Genomic DNA, 8,010 nt, shown 5'->3' with positions numbered 1-8,010 from the left:
TCATTCCGAGATCTCTAGGTCCATCGACCAATTTTGCCGAAATCAGCTGATGGACTTGTAGGATCGGAAAGACGTTAGGGGGTGAATAGCGATCGTCGAAAATCGAGAGCGAATTGAAGTACGCAGCGGAAAAAAATAAAACAATACTAACAAACCAAGTTTTACTTGGTTCAAAACCTTCGACGACTCCTACTTCAAGGCTCGTACTCGTCGAGTGCTTTTGTTGGGCAATCTTTAATAGTTCGCAAAATGTGTTACAAGAGTTAAGTAGAAAAACTAAAAATAAAAGTTACCGACAACAAAGAAAATACGAAAAGTCTCGGTCGCTGATTGTTGAAGGAGCTTCACAGAGTCGCATGAGCTTTTTCAGAGTACGGAGTAGGAGAGAAACTTGTAGCAGTTGTTGTTCTGAAGCTCCTGATCGAAGGCCTTTAAATAGGTCCATTCCGGGCGCCTGGAACCCCTACGGGCGCTTGGACCACGTGGCTCGACCAATCGATACGTTCTACATCAGCTTATGGATGATTTTTTGGGTCCGGGAGTCTGGACCAAGTCCTAGCACCCGGACCAAGTCCAGACACCCGCGCCAAGTCCAGGCGCCCGAACCGCTAGCTCGCCCTAGGCACCCACTGTTGGATCATGAAAGTCGATAGAGGGGGGATATCGATTTAAAAAGTCGAAAAGAAGATTGAGTACGCAGCGGAAAAGATAAAATTAAAGCAACGGCTAACACAAGTAATTTTTTACTTGGTTCGGAGCCTTGGTCGACTCCTACTCCAAGACCCGCACTCGTTGAGTGCTTTCGTTAGGCAATCCACTAGCAATTTGAAATATTACACGTGAAAGTACAATTGCTTTAAAGGAAAATTATCGACAACAATAATGAATGAAAAAGAAGCACGTTGTCGGAGGAGCTTCGCAGCATCGCAAGAGCATAGTACGGCAGAGCAAGTGTTGGAAGATCTTGTTGTTCATTGTTCTTTGCTCCAGGGTGCATCCTCCTTATACAGGAGGCTCCGGGAGCCCGGATCCCTTCCGAGCGCCTGGAGTGTGACGTAGCCCGTCCAATCAGAGTGTTCCACGTGGTGCCGTGCGTCGAGGATAACTTTTGCATTCCGGGCGCTCGGACCTTTGTTTTTTCAGCAACCTGCAAAAAATATTAGTCTGAGGCAAAATGCAAAACTACCCTGCAAAACAAAGTGTTAGCATAATTAATTTATAAGAGTAATAAAAGCAGTAATTAGATTCCATCTCCTCGAGACCGAAATCTAGTCACGGTCTTAACTTAGATTTTCGAAATGGATCTAAGTTGGATCGACGCTTAATGTTCCCTTCCCGGGAACGCGTTCTCACAGTCACTCTCATCCAGTGACTTACCTTAACTTACCTTCCAGACGTCCGGTTAGCCCTTCAACCCGTCTGGACTTCGTGCCAGACATCCGATCAACTCTTCGACCTGTCTGGACTTCGTGCCAACTATCAGGTCAGCCCGTTGACCTAGCTGGACTTCGTGTCAGACGTCAGGTCAGCCTTTCGACCCGTCTGGACTTCGAGCCAGCTATCAGGTCAGCCCGTCGACCTAATTGGATTTCGTGCCAAACGTTAGGTCAGCCCGTCGACCCGTCTAAGCTTCTCCTTCACACTTGGTCAAAGTGTTAGATCAATATGAAACTAACTTAGTCTACTTTGTCATTTATCAAAACTTGAGTTAGACCGTTAGTGCTAATCGTGTTGGAGCAATCTAGGTGCCCTAAGTTTTGATGTTTGGGCAAAGGTTTAAGTTAGGTTTATTGTTGTATTTGATATGCATTGTGAGTGTGCAGGATACAGGTACAACAAGGAAAGTCCAAGGGTGAGTCTTGGCGGTGTAAGTCCAAGCATGTAGTCTTGGCAACGTAAGTCCAAGTGTGATCTTGGCAAAGGAGGAAAGTCCAAGGATGAGTCTTGGCGGTGTAAGTCCAAGCATGTAGTCTTGGCAACGTAAGTCCAAGTGTGACTTGGCAATGGATGAAGTCCCGGAGGCGCGATCTCTTGGCAAAGGAAGACCTGACAACAATGACAAGGCCGATGGAAGCTCCAGAAGGCAAGACGTGAAGGATGAGGAGGCATCCGAGGGACGCAAGGCTGATGGAGGAGGCTAGAAGGCTAGGTCTAGGTTGGTCGGGCGAGAACGAGTGTTGAGTGAATGTACTCGAGGTAAAATCCTAGAATTAGGGTTTACTGTAGCGGTACTGTAGCGTTATTGTAGCAGTCGACTGGTGACTGTAGCAGTCGACTGGTGCACTGTAGATAGCCGTCGAGAGAGCCGTTGGGCTGACACCAATCGACTGGTAACGGGCAAATCAGCTTACTGATTTGTTCCAAGCTCTATAAGAAGGAGCTTGGGATGGCCGGCCAAGGTGACGAAATTAGACTTGGTTAAAGCCTAATTAGTAGTCACCAAAGTGCTCAAGGATCTCTTGTGTCCAAGTGATCTTGGTTGGAGTTGTGGTGAGGTTTCTCCACCCACAAGGAGGTTGAGCTAGCCGGAGTTTGCCGGGGACTAATCCACCGACGGATTGAGGGATCGTCCACCTTACGGACACGCCGTGGAGTAGGAGCAAGTTATCTCCGAACCACGTAAACACCTTGTGTTAGGGTTTGTGTTTGGCTTGTTGTCTTCTTCTTTCTTGTTTTAGGTTAACTTTCGTATTTGTTAGTTTGTTTTTGTATTCCGCTGTGCACTAACATTATAGGAAGTAAAGTTTTGGGTGAGACGCTATTCACCCCCCCTCTAGCGGACGTCAAGGTCCTAACAAGTGGTATCAGAGCGAGGTCGCTCTTCTACGGACTAACCGCCAAGAGAGCAAGAAGCTAGAGGAAGAAGAAGATGGAGTCCGAAGGACCGCTCGGATGGTATATCCGAATTCCACCTCCGTATGACAAAGAAGACTTCAATTATTGGAGGAAGCGGTTGGAGACATGGTTTCAAATGGATTGGAATCAATGGGTTGTCTTGAGTGACCCATTTGAAGCTCCTACGGACAAGAAGGGTAAACGCCTCCGACCTCGGCATTGGACCGAAGAGCAACGAGAGCAATCGGAGGCGGACAAGGAGGTAACGAGAATTTTGCATAATTTACTACCTTCTAATATCATTGTGAGTGTAGGTGAATGCACAAGTGCATGTGATATTTGGAAAAAGATCATTGCCTATCATGAAGACCCGTCACAATTCCAAGGAGTAGAGGAGTCCAAGGAGAAGGGTTCATTGGTCCAAGAAGAGAATGACCAATCCGATGTTGACATAAGGTCAACATCCGAGGAGGAGAAGGAAGATGAGGAGGTATCATCCACATCTTCAAGGGAGGAAGAAGTGGAATCATCGACATCTTCAAGTGAAGAGGAAGAAGAGCAATTTAAGGAAGAGGAGATCTTGGAAGCTCAACCCTCCACCTCAACTACCAAGAAGAGCACAAAGGACCACATCAAATGCTTTGAGTGTGGTAAGATGGGGCACTACAAGAGTAGGTGTCCTTCACTCAAGAAGGTAAAGGAGGTAAACCCTAAACTCACTAAAGTTAATTTAGAAACTAATGTGAGTTGTAGGAAGAAGAAGAAGGAGGAGAAGAAGCACATTAGGTGCTTTACATATGGTGAGTGGGGTCACTACCACACAAAGTGCCCAAGGAGAGGAGAGCTCAAGAAATTGGTGCACTTGAAGAAGTGGGAGAAGAAGAGAGCTTCAAGGGTAAGGGAGGTAAACCCTAACTTGAATGCTAGTTCAAATTTAAATCGTTATAATGCTATTTATCATGAAAATAGAATGCATGATAAATCTAAGGATAAATATATCCCTCCTCATGCTAGATTTATCACACCTAAGGCTAGGAAGGTAAATAATAATTTAGGCAATAACTCTAAGGATTATAGATATATGCCTAGATATAGAAATACTCATAGGGGTCAAGAAAAATCCAAGTCTATAGATTCAATGACGGAAAACCAAGTCTTGAGGTCAAGACTTGATAATTTAGAAAGAACCCTAGCAAGAATGGAAAATATTCTTAGGGGTCAAAATGAGCATAACCTAGAAAAAGCTAGACAAGAGTCATCCAATGGCTATATAGGTTTGGGATACAAACCTAAAGCCAAGAAGGATGTGACTTCCTTTCATAGGGTTCCATATAGTTATGGGACCAATCCTAGGTTTAGTGGTCAAGCTAAAAGTACAAGGGAAGTTGTCCCTAAGAGTACTTTTGCAAAGACCAATGTGACTAAGACTTCTAAGAAGTCTAATAATGTCACAAAGAAGGTCACAAGGGAGGTCATCCCTAGAGTTGACTTAGTAAAGGTGACTAAGGCTCCAAAAAGGCTAAACAAAGTCACAAATAAGGTTACAAGGGGAGTTAGCCCTAGAAGTGACCTAGTGGAAGTGACCAAGGTTTCTAAGAAGCCTAAAAAGGTCCTTAGGAAGGTATCTATGGAAGTCATCCCTAGTGAGTACCTAGAGCATCCAAGGAGCACCAATAGGTTTTGGGTTCCTAGGAGCATATTCTCCACACCCTAGATAGGTTAGAGAGTGTCAACTCCAATTGGAAAGGTAGTTAACCCAACCTTTGTAAAGTTGACACTTGAGAGCATTTTCAAGGTTATTGTTAACCTTTGAAAAAGAAAAAGGTTATTGGGTTACTCTTTGAAAGAGTAATATATGTGTCAAAATTTGAGGAGTTAAATATAATTTAAATCGACACACTAGAGAGAAGCAAAAGTAATGCCAAATTTGGAATTCGACATTTTCTTATGGAATTAAGGGAAATGCAAACCTTAATCCAAATTGTCACTCTTGGAAAGAGTAACATGTGCCAAATCTTAAGGAATTATGTTTGAATTAAATTGGCATAATGTGGAAAAACATAAGAAATACCAAATTGGGGGTTTGGTATCTTCTTAGGGTAATTAAAGGAAAATCTAGGTCCTAATGTAAGATGTTCACTCTTTGGAAGAGTAAAATGTGTCAAACTTTGAGGTTTTGAACTTAATTTAAATTGACACATTTAGAAAAGGATAAGAAATGCCAAGTTGGAGTTTTGACATTTTCTTAGAAGGTTAAAGGCGAATCTAAGTTTTAATTTGATTTCATTTACTCTTGGAAAGAGTAAAATGTGCCATACTTTGAGGAATTTTTTTAACTTAAAATGACACAAATTTAGAAAGAAATTAAAGAAATGTCAAGTTGGGGTTTGACATTTTCTTGATAAAATTAGGCAATCTAGGGTTAAATTTTGAGTTAGCCAGGGTTAAGAATACTTAGATAGGTAATCTAGGTAAATTTTATTTATGCTAACTTGCCATGATTGTTTGCCCATCATATGTCATGACATCATATTTAGCATTCACATTTTATTATGAAAAATACAAAAATACCATGTCATGTCATACATACATCATGTAGCTATAACATGATTTGCTTTTGAAAATTGCTTATTTTGATGTATGCCATTAATCATCATGCAGTATGTCAATTTCCTTGTGATTAAGGACAAAAGGCATTTATTATGTATGGAAGTGTTCCAACAAGAGGGATCATATCAAGTGACATCCTAGATGGATGATCATGATTTTTACAATGCCTAGATAGAGATGCATGATCCCTTAGTTTAGGGCAAGACCAAATATACATCTCACAAAGAACTATAAGGTGACTTGTATGTGTTTTAATACACGTTAGATACAAGTGAGATGTTAAGATGGTGAACAAAACTCAAGATGTTGATCTAGTGCATCTTGTTGAGTTTTAGGTTCATCAAAACACATAGTTATGTGTCTTCCAATCATTGGGAAAGCTAATGTACAAGTCATGTGCATTGAGCCCAAAGAACGTGGTTGGATATTGGTTTTGAAAATGATTTCAAAATACTTTTGAAAAACCTTTGTGAAGACTATCTTTTGATAGTAATCATCATTGAAAAGTTAGACACAAATTAGGAGAAAACATTGAAGTTTTCAAGAGTTTTCAAATTTATGTCAATCTTTGAAAATAGAAAGTATTTTCATAGAAAACTATTTTTCCCTGATAAAGTATACCCTAAATAATGTCTACATGAGTTTTCATGATGAAAACAAGTATGAATTGGTTAAGAAAAACTAGAGTGAAGTTTCGGTTGAAGTTTAGTTTCATTATTGAACTTTGAACCTCAAAACTTTAAGTTTTGGTTTTCCTAATTATTTAAGAACCCCAAGTCATTGTTGGTGCAATGATAGAAGTTTGACCATATTTTTAGAGGGAGTTACTATTTGAAAACATAAAAATCTTTTCCAAGACCAAAAGGAGGTCAAGTGTTAAGGTAGCACATGACATTGGTAGGAGAGGTGTTACCAAGGACAAGGGAGAGTCATCCAAGGTCAATAAGAAGGAATATGCTAGGGTAGCATATAATTATAGCAAGGATGAGGTGTCCAAGATTAAGGAAAAGAAGAAATTAATCAAAGACAAGGTGTCTAAGGTTAAGAATGTGAGTTTAGTAGTCCAAGTATCACCCGAGGTGCATCGAAGTGGCCTAACCATAGTGGATGAGTCACCAAGGGAGGTGACTAAGGTTAAGATTCCTAAGGATAGGAAGAGCTTTTGGGACCCATGATATATGGGTTATCAAATGTGCCAAGTGGTTAGGAGACAGACTTAAGTCTCTAACTTAGTGGGTTGACACAATTGGGATGTGTTTCATGCATGAAAATATGACATTAGGGGTCATATTGCATAAAAATTAGTTTTTGATGTATAGATGTCATATAAACCCATGCTAGGGAAGTATTGTGATTTAGTATGGGCAGATACATCAAGAGGAAGCCAAAATTAGGACTTTAGGTCAATGTTCAATTGAACTATTTAGCTAGTTTTGAATTTTGTGTCAATCTTGGGATCTGTGATAAATATATTTATATATATATTTTTCCCAAGTAGACAAGGGTACAATAGACCTCTCCACAAAATTTGAGGATTTTTGGAGGTCTAGGGAATTTCTGGTGCATTTCTGAAGTTGGCCTGAAAAGGCTGATTTTTACAGAAATAGGGTGCCAGTCGACTGGTAACAGTGTTTTCGAGCACAGAATGTCTCTGTAAGCTCATTTTTTCGATACCAGTCGACTGGTAACAGTAGATTTCGACCACAGAATGCTTTTGTAAGGTTCTGTCGAAGGGGGCAGTCGACTGATACCTAGTTCAGTCGACTGATACCAGCCTAAAAATGTTTTTTAACGTTGTTCTTGACCGTGTCAACTCGTTTAAATGTATGAGATCCATGGGGGATAAATACATGAGTATAGGGTCAATTTGGATGACATGTTTTCAACAATTGGGATATTATTGGAGCTCTTTTTGATGTATAGCAAAGGGGGAGAAGTCTAGGTTTAAGTGGGAAACCTATACACCTTTGCAAGAAATCCTAACTCGAGGGAGAGCTTAAGTGAAGGGGGAGCGATTGTTTAGGCAAAGGGGGAGAAGTTTACCTTTGCGGGAAATCCTAGCTCAAGGGGAGCTTAGGTGAAGGGGGAGCCTAGATATTTAGGTTCCATTATTTATGCATAAGTTGATTTGCATATTTATTTGCATATGTATTGCATTTATGTTTCCCTAACTTAAACAGGTTGCCAAACATCAAAAAGGGGGAGATTGTTGGAGCAATCTAGGTGCCCTAAGTTTTGATGTTTGGGCAAAGGTTTAAGTTAGGTTTATTGTTGTATTTGATATGCATTGTGAGTGTAACGTCCCACCTTTCTACACTACTACTACTCTCTAAAGGATGACCGTTACTTGACTACTAACTCTACTTAACCGGTATGATAAAAAATCACATGGAAACCCTACCGAAAAATTTCGGCAGAGTCTCCCCTGTACCGGTGACCAAATCAACAATACAAACAAACTATACTCAGCCACAGGCGGCTGGAACATATATTTTCACAACCAAAAGGAATAACATCACCACGCAGTTTAATGAAATCAAAGCATGCAAGTAATAAATAGCGGAA

The sequence above is a fragment of the Zingiber officinale genome, chromosome 6A (assembly GCF_018446385.1).
Source record: "Zingiber officinale cultivar Zhangliang chromosome 6A, Zo_v1.1, whole genome shotgun sequence".
Taxonomy (NCBI): Eukaryota; Viridiplantae; Streptophyta; class Magnoliopsida; order Zingiberales; family Zingiberaceae; genus Zingiber; species Zingiber officinale.
Note: the sequence above shows the minus strand (reverse complement) of the source record.